The following is a 13,851-nucleotide window of genomic DNA, read 5'->3' as shown; positions in this document are numbered from 1 at the left end:
TTTTCCAAGGAAAAGAGTTCCAACTTCAAAATCTGTCTTCATAACTGAAGTTTCTTATCCCTGGAGCCATTTTCGTAACCCTCTTCTGCACTCTCCAATGCCTTCGTATCCTTTTGACAATGTGGCACCCAAAACTGGATGCATTTCTTTAGCTGAGGTCTAAGTGTCTTATACAAGTTCAATATAACCTGTTTGCTCTTGTACTCTACACCCCTAGTAATCCTAGGATACCGTATGCTTTATTAACTGCTCTCTTAGCTTGCCCTTCCACTGTCAATGACTAATGTGCATATGCACCCAGGTCTACCTGCTCCTGTGCCTCTCTAGAGTCACCTCTTTTACTGTTTCTCCATATTCTTCCTGCCAAAATGTATCACTTTACGTTTCTCCATTCAATTTCATCTACCACCTATCTACTCTCTGCTTCCTGTCATTCATCCAATTTTGTATTCCTGTTGTTACTGTCCTTTTCTTCCTTGAGTTATATCTTTCCTATAACTATCACTGAAATGAAACTGTGCAGCTAAGCTATTTTCAGCAGTGAATTCCTTTTCGATTAAAATTTAGAGCAAGTGTTGTCTGAACTGTACGTGATCACAGTAAATATTCTGTGCATTTTTAGTCACCAAAGTAAGCCATGTGGACGTTAAAAAGGAACGCCAAAAGTGATTCCCTTTGGAAAACTGAACTCGGTAGCAAAGAGAGGAGGGAATGTGATTATCCATTTTGAAAGGATGCATTTTTTGTTTTCTTTCGTTCATGGGATGTTATTGCAGATTCATGATGTGGAGATGCCGGCGTTGGACTGGAGTAAACACAGTAAGAAGTTTAACAACGCCAGGTTAAAGTCCAACAGGTTTATTTGGTAGCAAAAGCCACACAAGCTTTCGGAGCTGCAAGCCCCTTCTTCAGGTGAGTGGGAATTCTGTTCACAAACAGGGCATATAAAGACACAGACTCAATTTACATGAATAATGGTTGGAATGCGAATACTTACAACTAATCAAGTCTTTAAGAAACAAATAACGTGAGTGGAGAGGGCATCAAGACAGGCTAAAAAGATGTGTATTGTCTCCAGACAAGACAGCCAGTGAAAATCTGCAGGTCCAGGCAAACTGTGGGGGTTACAAATAGTGTGACATGAACTCAATATCCCGGTTGAGGCTGTCCTCGTGTGTGCGGAACTTGGCTATCAGTTTCTGCTCAGCAACTCTGCGCCGTCGTGTGTCGCGAAGGCCGCCTTGGAGAACGCTTACCCGAATATCAGAGGCCGAATGCCCGTGACCGCTGAAGTGCTCCCCAACAGGAAGAGAACAGTCTTGCCTGGTGATTGTCGAGCGGTGTTCATTCATCCGTTGTCGCAGCGTCTGCATAGTTTCCCCAATGTACCATGCCTCGGGACATCCTTTCCTGCAGCGTATCAGGTAGACAACGTGGCCGAGTTGCAAGAGTATGTACTGTGTACCTGGTGGATGGTGTTCTCACAGAGATGATGGCATCTGTGTCGATGATCCGGCATGTCTTGCAGAGGTTGCTGTGGCAGGGTTGTGTGGTGTCGTGGTCACTGTTCTCCTGAAAGCTGGGTAGTTTGCTGCGGACAATGGTCTGTTTGAGGTTGTGCGGTTGTTTGAAGGCAAGAAGTGGGGGTGTGGGGATGGCCTTGGCGAGTTGTTCGTCTTCATCAATGACATGTTGAAGGCTCAGCCTTCCGATTCAGCCAGTTGCAGATTCAGCCAGCATTTATTGCCCATCCCTCATTGCCCTTGAGCTTTGACACCTTGAACTTCTGCAGTCCATCTGTTGTTGGAATAACTGGAATATCTTTGCCTGGAACTCGCTGCCAGGTGAGGTAGTAGAAGCAGATACAATAGTGACTTTTAAGGGGTCCCTTTACATACATGAATAGGATTGGAATAGAGGGATATGGTCCCCAGAAGAGTAGGGGGTTTTAGTTCAGTCGGGCAGGCTTGGAGGGCTGAAGGGCCTGTTCCTGTGCTGTAATTTTCTTTATTCTTTGTTCCCATAGTGTAGCTAAGGGAGTTCCAGGATTTTGACCCAGCAACAGTGAAGGAATTTTGATATGTATTTCAAAGTCAGAATGATGCGTGGCTTGGGGTGGAGCTTGCTGATGGTGCTGTTTTCATGCATCTTGCTGCCCTTATCCTTCTAAAACAAAGAAAATTACAGTACAGGAACAGGCCTTTTGGCCCTCCCAAGTCTGCACCGACCATGCTGCCTGTCTGAACTAAAATCTCCTGGGTGATAGAGATTGCTGGTTAAGGAGTCTTGGTGAATTGCTGCACTGCATTTTAGAGGTGGGTGTACTCTGCTGCCACTGCACCAGTGGTAGAGGGGCTAAATGTTTATGGTGGTAGATGGGGTGCCAATCAAAAGGGCTGCTCTACCCTGGATGGTGTGAAACTTCTTAAGTATTGTTGGAGCTGCATTGATGTAGGCAAGTGTAGAGTATTCCATCACACTCCTGATTTCCACCTTGTAGATGGTGGGCAGGTCTTGGGGAGTCAGGAGGTGAGTTACTCCCTATGGAATTCCCAGACTGATCTGCTCTTATAGGCACGGTATTTATATAATCGTTCCAGTTCAGTTTCTGGTCCTTGTTGACGTTGGGGAATTCAGAGATGGTACTGCCATTGAATGTCAAGAGGAGATGGTCACCGCCTGACATGTGTGGTGCAAATGTTACTTGTCAGCTCAAGCCTGCATATTGTCCAGCCCTTGCTGTTTTGAACATAGACTGCTTCAGTATCTGAGAAGTTGTAAATGGTTCTGAGCATTGGGCAATCAACGATAAATGTCTCCACTTAAACCTTTATCTTGGAGGAATAGGACATTGATGAAACAGCCAAAGATGTTTAGGCTTAGGACACTATCCCGAGGAACTCCTACAGTAATGTCTTGGGACTGAGATGATTGATCTCCAACAACCACAATCTTCCTTTGTGCTAGGTATGGCTCCGGTCATTGGAGAGTTTTCCCCCGATTCCCATTGACTTCGGTTTTGCTAGGGCTGCTTGGCGTCACATTCGGTCAATTACTCATCTCACCTATGGCATTCAGCTCTTTTGTCCATGGTTGGACTAAGGCTATAATGAGGCCAGGAGTTGAGTGACACTGAAAGAACCCAAACTGAGCATCAGTGGGCAGGTTATTGCTGAGTTAAGTGCCGCTTGATTGCACTGTTGACAACCATCACATTGCTGATTGAGAGTGTAGACTGATGGGGTGGTAATTGACTGGCTTGGATTTGTCCCATTTTTGAGAGCAGGACACACCTAGGTAATTCTCCACATAGGTAATTGCCAGTGTTGTAGCTGTAGTGGAACAGCTTTGCTAGAGGTGCGGCTAAGTCAGGAGCACAAGTCTCTGGTACTATTGGTTATGTACAATTCTGCTGATGGCCACAGTGCCTCACAGTTGCCCAGTCTTGTTGATCTGTTTGGAATCTATCCCATTTAGCACAGTGGTAGTGCCACAGAAAATGGAGGTTTTCTCAATATGAAGATAAAACTAAGTCTCTGTTAGAACTGTGCAGTGGTCACTCTTACCAGCAGATGCATTGATGATAGGTAGTTCGGTGATATCAAGGTTAAGTCAGTTTTCCCCCCTTATTTGTGCCCAAGCGACCCTAAAATGGTGTTTAATGTGGAGGGGTACTGAATCATCCACAGATTGGGCGGAGTGGAATCCCTGTTTGACCTGATGCCATAAGTCTTCATAGGATCTAGAGTTGATGTTGAGGACTCCCAGGGCTACTCCCCCTCGATTATATCCCCTGCGCCACTACCTTGACTGAAGATAGTGATGGTGGTGTCTGGGACATTCTAATGTATTGGATCAGGCTGTTACTTGACTAATCTGAGAGACGGCTCTCCCAACTTTGGTACAAACCCCCAAATGTTAGGAAGGAGGATTTTGCAGGATTGTCAGTGCTGGTGCGCTTTTGTAATTTCCAGTGCGTAGTTCAATGCCAGGTGGTCCATCCACTTTCATTCCTTTGTGGTTTCTTCATAGTGCTTTGATACAGCTGAGTGGCTTGCTGGGCCATTTCAGAGGGGAGTTAAGAGTCAACCACATCTCTCTGGGTCTAAAGTCACATGTAGGCCAGACTGGGTAAGGATGATAGGTTTCCTTCCCTAAAGGGCATTATTTTACAGCAATGGTTTCGTGGTCACTGTTTTAATTTTTTAAAATTTAACTTTTAATTCCAAATATATTAATTAAATTTTATATTCACCAGCTGCTGTTGAGGGATTTGATCCCTTGTCTCCAACACATTAGCCTGGGCCTCTGGATTTCTGATCCTAACACCTAAAATGGTGTTTAACGTTTAACGTAATGGTGTTTAACGTTTAACATTGCCCCAACATCACTGCCTCCCCCATCCATTTGAAATGAAACCTGATAATTTAGTTACTGATATTAAACTGAGGTGAATGTGGACCATTACTTGAATGGAAACCCAACGTCGGACAACAAACATGAGTGAGAGTCAAATTTAAAACATTTGTCAGGAAGTTTATAAAATATGTAATGGATATTAGTAGTGGAAACATAAAAGTTTAAGGTACCACTGGATCTTAAACTTGTTTTTTTTTTAAATAATTGAGATTGAGACAAACATTTGACCCCATCAATCTTGTGAATAATGCACAAGAAACACAAGCTTCAGATACGGCTGAATTATATTTTAATAATGTTTATTTTGGGGAACATTCTGTTAACCTGGTAAATCAGCAGAATAACATGTAAATACTGCAGCTGCTAGCAATCTGAAATGAATGAGAAAATTGGGCAGCATTTATGAATAAAAAATTCAGAAAGAACTATTTTTGGGCATGTAGGAACGCAGGAAACGATCCCTGAACCTGCATGGTAATGCCCAAGGCACCCCAATATTAGGCCTTAAGCTCGCAGGAGAAGCACAATTGGAGGTTGCGCTGCTACTTGTGTCGCTGAGGCCCTCTGTTAAGTGAACTCGAGGTGGCAGGAACATGTGTTGCGGTGATCCAGGATGGATGGAGTTGCACATGGAAGGAGCCAGTCCTAAACAAAGTTTGGAATGCTGGTTGAAAGCGAGTGTGACTTGCTGGGGCCAGATATGTGTGTGTTGGGGGGAAATATTGATCTTTGTTCGTGCTGTACGTTCAGGTATTTTTTTTTAAAACTTGCCTTGTTTGCTGATGTGACTGGATGTTTTTCTTGTATGCAGCTGGCCCCTTATTTGAAAAGTTAAGGGGATAAGGATGTGTTTCGGGCGTGGACATGACATGTCAATTTTGTGACCATTGTCAGGATGGTAATGTACACATTTCCAGTTCACAAGACTGTACTTCCTCACAATGGGTAGCTATCAAGCCACTGAAAAATGGGAAACATACAGCTGAATATCTAGATCTAATAGTCTGGAGAGTATTTATTATTATTTTATTTGAACTGAAAATAGTGCTGCACTCCTACTTGCATCATTTCTTTCTATGCTAATGTATCTGCAGGTCACTTTACAAATTCTTTTTCTTGTGAATGTGGTTATTCCTCCACACTGCTCCATGACACATATAAACTGTTCATATGTAAATGATCACACATTTCTGTTTTGTAAAAACAATTGGTGTTATATTGGTACATTATTTAAAAAGAGTTAAGAACTGTTATGCACATGTATACTTGAGTATCCAGGATGCCGCATCACTCGCAACTACACCACATACAGTCTGTGTACTGAATAAACAATGTATAATTCTTCACATAGTAAGGTATAAAAAAATGTCCCAATTGTCAGCTCCAATATTTGTGGCATAAAAATGAGATTAGTACAAATCTCTGGAAACCAAAAGAGAAAACACTGGTATCAACAGCAATGTTTTTATTATCACATTCTTACTAATACATTTTAAGATTCTAAATACAGTAAGGAGATTATTAAATAAGTTTGTTTTGCTGATATTTATGTCCAAAAGACTAACCCGTGCTTCCAAAAGTAGGACTGTTACTATTATATATTTTTTCAGTGAAGTTGTCCTTTCATTTTACTTGAGAAACCTAGTTTTCAGCCATGACTCTTGAGTGTGCTCAACTAATTCAGGCCGGAGAATCAGGCAAAATATTTTGAACAGCTTTGATTATACTGTCCTTGAACTGTATAACCTGCCCCTTGACATTAAAGAAATTGGATTATTGATTCACAAGTTATTCTTTCTAGTTCCTTGACTTATTAAAGAAACCATGAATCCTCTGGATGTTAACTCTTAATTCCACTAATTGGTCCTTGGCCTGCCGAAAGGAGTAAATTGCATTGATTCCCAAGGCCAATACATCGACGCAAGAAGGCTTCATGACCAGTTCAAGCAACACAACGAGAAATGTCAAAAGACTCTTTGTATCTTGATATTTGAATTTTTTTCTACAAACTGTAAAACAAGCAGATGATCATTGTAATGTTAGACATTTCTCACCGAAAAGCTCTATATTCTGCTTTTTGCATTTTGTAACTTCTAGACAAGTAATTCTTCAGTGCAACATATTAGATGGAACACAGTTTCCTTGCTAATCAAGTTATATAGAGTCATAGATGTTTACAGCATGGAAACAGGCCCTTCGGCCCAACTTGTCCACGCTGCCCTTTTTTTAAAAACCCCTCCGCTAATCCCAATTGTCCGCATTTGGCCCATATCCCTCGATACCCATCATAACCATGTAACTATCTAAATGCTTTTTAAAAGATAAAATTGTACCCGCCTCTACTACTACCTTGGGTAGCTTGTTCCAGACACTCACCACCCTCTATGAAAAAATTGCCCCTCTGGACACTTTTGTTACTGATAAAATGTTACTGACGTATATTTTCTAACACAAAAGAATGAATTATAGAAACTTCTCCAACCTTTTTGCATGGACGTCCATATTTCAATTTTTCGCACACCAGGGGAGGGGGTGACGACAGTGAGAACATTTTAAAGATAAAGTTTGGCACAACATTAAAACATGAATATGGAAAAAATAAGCTGACCTATGAAAAGAAACAACTGAGCAAAAAAAGTAATCACAAATTGATCATTAAAAAAATTAATAAATAAAAATGACCATCTTTGGACAGTGGGAGGAGGCCGGAGCGCCTGGAGGAAACCACAAAGACACGGGGCGAACATGCAAACACCACACAGTCACCCAAGGCTGGAATCAAACCCCAGTCCCTGGTGTAGTGAAGCAGTAGTGCTAATCAGTGAAGGTCATCCACTGTGGATTGAGAAGGATAGAACAGAATACTTTCTAAATGGTGAAGATCTGCAAACAATGGTGATCCAGGTACATAGACCATTAAACTGCCCGGAACAGGTGCAGAAAATATTGTAAACAGTTAAGTTTTTTGACATCGGCCATTATCATTGGCTGCATTTTGCTTCATACGTTAGTGGTTTTTGTCGTTAGTCCTCCATCTTTGTTTTTCTTATACTTTATTCTTGGTGGCTACGTCTTGCAAAGAGGTGAAGATGGGTATTTCTTTAGGGCAAATGAATTGGCTACATGAGATGAGGTAGATGTGTTTGACAGAGGTTGATAAATACAATGACAGGCATTTTGTTATACAACAGATGCTGGAAATCAAATAAAAACAAAATGCTGGAAAAGCATTTGGCAGCGTCTGTGGAGAGAGAAACAATTGATGTTTTGAGTCTGTATGAATCTTCAGGTAATTGTGTTGTGCCTTTCACTATTCGTGCCATGCCAGAAGAGATCTATTTTGGCTGCCAGTGCTTCATGAGATTCTGTGGCACAATAAAAGCAAAGTACACAAATTCCTCCTAAGGTACCACAGATGACACAATCTGCATCATGCATTCTGCATGTATTGGTGGGGGTGGGAGACGGAAAAGTAACAACCATTATATGTGCAAGGGGAAGTATCTTTTCACTTTTATTGTGAAAAAGACAATTTATTACTGGAAGGCAAGATTCCATTTAGTGTCTTCATGAAAGGAATGGATTTTCAACTCAATGTTCAGGTGGCATGTGATCAATACTGAGCATTCTGTACACATTGGTCATTGTCCAGGAACCAGCCTGAGTACCATTCCACGGTGCTCACTTTATTAAAATAGAAGACACTATTTGTTTCTTTAGTCAATGTTTAACTTGCATATTTAGAGGTCTCCATAATGGGAGCAAACATTCGACGTGAATTATACTCCCAGATCTCATACATTTTGAAGGTTTTCCTATGGGTGATACACCTTTTGAAGGAAAGCTTTATTTGCAGATATAAATCACTGTCATTAAAATAGATGTCTGCTGTGGAGGGAAATCTTGTACCTTGTGACACATGCAGAACATTATGTTGTTTGTTATATCTGACAAGGAATCTTGCAGAGTGAAATAACAGCAGCCATGACACTATATTCAGGCTTGGCAAAGAGCTATCCTCAGCATCCATGGCTTATAACTTCAGTAGAAAGGATCCTAACAACAGAGGAACATGCAGATGGCACTCTTCAGCATCAGTTGCAACTTCTACCTTCAGGAAAAGTGTAGACAATTTAGACAAGAGTATGTGTAAAATTGCCACGATTGTACTATTTCAAATTGTACCTCCCAGAATATTTAGCAGTCCCTGAATAGGTTGATAAGTCTCACAAGAAACGGATGCACATGCTCTGCTTTTCCCCTAATATGAGCACCTGTGTTCTTTATGATGTGGAGATGCCGGCGTTGGACTGGTTCTTTATAGCAAGGTACAGATGCCTGTTCTAGTTTGTGGCTTACATCTGCAAATAAAGCCTTCCTTGGATGTTGCACCTCCCACACCAAGAACATCAAAATTTACAAATCAAAGTTAGTTAATGTTGCACAAATATATCCACTTTGCCAATGTGAATAGTTATTCACTTTTCTGTCACCACCAAGCTTTCATTTATTAAATGTTTTCTGGCCCTTTTAAGGCCTATTTCCTTGTATTTCATAGTTCCTCAATTACATGACAAGTTCTCTAGGTACTGGGAGAAATCTCCTTTTTGAGATGTAATCACTATTGTAATGAAATTATGTATGCATTTAAGCAGTACTTTGAAAGCAGAAAATAAACATTTTAGTATTAGAGCATTTTCTTTCTTGGAAACACCAATCTCTTCTCATTGTCTTAGAATGGTTACAAAACAGGCCAAGGTGATTCGGCCCATCCTGCCTGTGTCAGCTCTCTGCGAGAGCAACTCAGCTAGTCCAACTCGCCTGCTTTTTCTGTGTAGCCTTGTGAATCTTTTGTCTTCAGATAATCTTGTTTTGTAAGCCATGATTAAATCTGTCTCCCATCACATTTTAAGGCAGTGTGTGCCAGATTCCAACTACTTGCTGTGTATTTTTTAAAATTTTTCCTCGTTTTTGGTTTTTGCTTAATCACTTTAAATCAGTATCCTCTGGTTCTCCATCTTTCCACCAATGGGAACAATTTCTTCCTATCTACATTGTCCAAAACCCTCATACTTTTGAACACCGCTATTACGTCTGATGAGTTCATTATGTTAATCTATCAAACTGACAATAGTTATAAGTAATGCACTAGAAAGTACAGGTAATTCCTGGTGGATATGGTGCACCAGAAATACTGTTGATGGGAAAGGATGGAGGAAAATCAAAATTCTGAATTTGTATTTTAGTTTTTTGCCAAGTGAGTCACTGAGGCGACACGGTGGCATAGTGGTTAGCACTGCTGCCTCACAGCGCCAGGGACCCGGGTTCGATTCCCAGCTTGGGTCACTGTCTATGTGGAATTTCACATTCTCCCTGTGTCTGTGTGGGTTTCCTCCGGGTGCTCCGGTTTCCTCCCACAGTCCAAAGATGTGCAGGTTAGGTGAATTGGCCATGCTAAATTCTCCCTCCATGTATCCAAACAGGCGCCGGAGTGTGGCGACTGGAGGATTTTCACAGTAACTTAATTGCAGTGTTAAGGTAAGCCTACTTGTGATTAATAAATAAACTTACTTGAAATGAACAGGCATTTTCCATGGTTTGAGATGTATTTGTTGAAAAGACAAATTAACCTATTGCCCATTACATCTGTGATTATTGCTGAATTTGTTGGTTTCATTCCTTCATGTATTGGTAAAGAGGTTTATCCAAACCTGTAAAAACACTTTTTACGGGCAGCACGGTGGCACAGTGGTTAGCACTGCTGCCTCTCAGTGCCAGAGACCCCGGGTTCAATTTTGGCCTTGGGTGACTGAGTGGAGTTTGCATATTCTCCCCGTGTCTGTGTGGGTTTCCTCCCACAGTCCAAAGATGTGCGGGTTAGATTGATTGGCCATGCTAAATTGCCCCTTGGTGTTCCAAGGTGTGTAGGTTAGGGGGATTAGCAGGGTAAATACGTGGGGTTATGGGGATAAGGGCAGGGTGGGATTGTTGTCGGTGCAGGCTTGATGGACCGAACAGCATCCTTCTGCACTGTAGGGATTCTATGATCCTACAAATTGCAAATAGTGGCCATGTAACGGGGACAATGCGATTCAATCCGGTTCCCACAGATGAGTAATTAATCCTCAGGAACACCCAGTTCTGTGAAAGATAGGTTGATTGGTTCAAAAGTACTGTTCCAGATTGTGGGAGAGAATCTGCTTACAAAGTAGACTGTGAAACCACTCAGAGAAATGAAGTGCTTTAAAATACCCCCAAACTGGGGACAGTGTCTACTCACTCAGTGATATCAAGTGCAACCTGCTTTCTACTCTGCCCAGATCTTTCTTTCTGAAGCTCTTCCATAATCCAATCTATTTTAGAATTCATTTCATTCATTCTGTCCTCCAGTTGAGTTGTACGCATCATCAGACTAAGAAAACAGTAACATGAATTATTCTTAATGGATCTCATGATGTGAGTCTGGATATAATGTTTGATAATACAGCAATCTTGATGATAGCATGATGCAGTAGACGTTTTGTAGAATCTCTCATGGCACGTTGATGGTTACTTAAGTTATATAATATATTTGTGAAATATTTGGAAAATATAGGAATAATGGACCATGTGTTCACTAATATATTCAGATAGCCTGCCAGCAGAGTGGGCCCAATAGCTATGATGATGGGCCCTCGGCCTATTTTGAGGGCTGTGACTCATTTGCAAGGGATTGGCAGGCTGCAAGAGGTAAGTGAATGGCTGAGGCTGCCTCAATTTCAAATACAGCATGGGTCAATCATTAGGGGAGGCAGTAGTGGAGTGTGCTCAGTGAGGGAGCTCCCGGTTGTTGACCTAGTGGCAGAGAGGAATGGTGATGTAGTTCCAAAAATCAGGACGCTGTTTGGCTTGAAGATAAATTTTTGTAGGTTGTGGTGTCCCCATGCTTCTGCTGTCCTTGTCTTTCTAATTGAAGGGGATTGCCAGGTTTGGAAGCTGCAGTCAAAGGGACCTTGAAATTTGTGCACTGCTGCCACTCTGTCTTGGTAATGAAGGGAGTGAATATTTATGGTGGTGAATATAGTGCCAATCTTGTCAACTGCTTTGTCCTAGATGATATCGAGCTTCTTGTGTGATCGGCACTAATCTAGGCTAGTGCAGAGCATTCCAACACTTGTACTTTGTGGATGGTGGGCATCTACATGTTTTAGGAGTGAGAAGGTGAGTCACTCGCTGTAAATACCAAGCCTTTGACCTGGTTTTGTAGCCACAGTATTCCAATTCTGTTACTGGTCAATGGTAACCCGCCAGGAGATGTTGGGGGAGTCAGCATTGATAATGCCACTGAATTTTTAGGGGAGATGATTAGACTCTCTCATTGTAGTTGTTCATAGCCTGGCACTGATGTTACTGCTCAATTATCAACCCAAATCTGAATAGTGCCCAGATCTTGCTGCATGCGGGTGTGACTGCTTCAGTATCTGAGTCGCGAATGATACTGAACACTGCAATTGTCAATGAATATCCCCACTTTTGACTTTGTAGTGAAGAGAAGGTTATTGATGTAGCAGCTGAAGGTGGTTGGGTCTAGGACACTCTGGTAAAGGATTCCTGCAGAAATGTCCTGGGATTGAGATGATTGGCCTCCAACCAGCCCACCCATCTTCCTTTGTGTCAGGTATGACTCCAGCCAATTAACTTCAATTTTGCCAGGGCTCCTTGATGCCACATGCAGTTAAATTGCCAAACCACCTCACTTGGCAGTGCATTCCAGGCAACCCTCTGTGTAAAAAAAAAAACTTCCCTCGCACATCTCCACTGAACCTTTCCCCCCACTTATCTTGAACTTGTGCCCCCTTTTAATTGTCATTTCTGCCCTGGGAAAACTGTTCACCCTATCTATACCCCTCACAATTTTATAAACTTCTAACAGGTTGCCTCTCAGCCGCCACCTTTCCAGGGAGAACAATCCCAGTTTCTTCAATCTTCCCACTTAGCTAATACCCTCCATACCAGGCAACATCCTGGTAAACCTTTTCTGCACTCTTTTCAAAGCCTCCATGTCCTTCTGGTAGTGTGGTGACCAGAATTGGATACAGTATTCCAACGTTTTATATAACTAAAATAATTTGCTATCTTTTATACTCAATGTCCCGTCCGATGAAGGCAAGCATGCCATATGCTTTCTTCACCACCTTTTCCACTTGTGCTGCCACTTTTAAGGATCTGTGAACCTGTACTCCCAGATCTCTCTCTCTGTCTATGCTCCTGATTGTTCTGCCATTTATTTTATCGCTCCCACCTGAATTAGATCTACCAAAATGTATCACCTCACATTTGTCCGGATTAAATTCCACCTGTCATTTCTCCGCCCAATTTTCCAGCCTATCTAAATCCTGCTGTATTCTCTGACATTCTTCATCACTATCCACAACTCTGCCAATCTTAGTATCATCCGCAAACTTGCTAATCAGATCAGCTATGTTTTTGTCCAAACCATTTATATATATTACAAACAGCAGACATCCCAGCACTGATCCCTGCGGAACACCACTAGTTACAGACCTCCATTCAGAAAAACACCCTTCCACCGCTACCCTCTGTCTTCTATAGCCAGTTCTGAATCCATCTAGCTAATTCACCCCTGATCCCGTGAGGTTTAACTTTTTGCACCAGGCTACCATGAGGGACCTTGTCGAATGCCTTACTAAAGGCCATGTATACAAAATCCACAGCTCTTCCCTCATCAATCATTTTTGTCACCTCGTCAAAAAATTCAATTAGTGAGACATGACCCCCCACGTACAAAACCATGCTGTCTGTCGCTAACAGGACCAACTGAGTTCTCCAACAAAGACTTCTCAGCCTCCGATTTTATTCTTCTGATGTTATTCCTAAGACTTATCGTATATACATAGACCTTATAAGGAATCAATTTCCCTTGCTGTCTTGACTGGTGTTTATTTTGACATTGTCTTCTTGTGAGGTTTGATCTTTTATCCCTATGCGCTTTCTTACTGCATCAGTATTTGCATTTTTATTTCTCAGCTCCTATTCATAGAAATCATAGAAACCCTACAGTGCAGAAGGAGGCCATTCGGCCCATCGAGTCTGCACCGACCACAATCCCACCCAGGCCCTACCCCCACATATTTACCCGCTAATCCCTCTAACCTACACATCTCAGGGGCAATTTTAACCTGGCCAATCAACCTAACCCGCACATCTTTGGACTGTGGGAGGAAACCGGAGCACCCGGAGGAAACCCACGCAAACACGAGGAGAATGTGCAAACTCCACACAGACAGTGACCCGAGCCGGGAATCGAACCCGGGACCCTGGAGCTGTGAAGCAGCAGTGCTAACCATTGTGCTACCGTGCCGCCACAGTATCTAACTCCTGTATTTTCAAAACGAAATCTCTTCTTAACTTCCCTTAATCCAGATCTGTACT

The sequence above is a fragment of the Mustelus asterias genome, chromosome 16 (assembly GCF_964213995.1).
Source record: "Mustelus asterias chromosome 16, sMusAst1.hap1.1, whole genome shotgun sequence".
NCBI classification, from domain to species: Eukaryota; Metazoa; Chordata; class Chondrichthyes; order Carcharhiniformes; family Triakidae; genus Mustelus; species Mustelus asterias.
Note: the sequence above shows the minus strand (reverse complement) of the source record.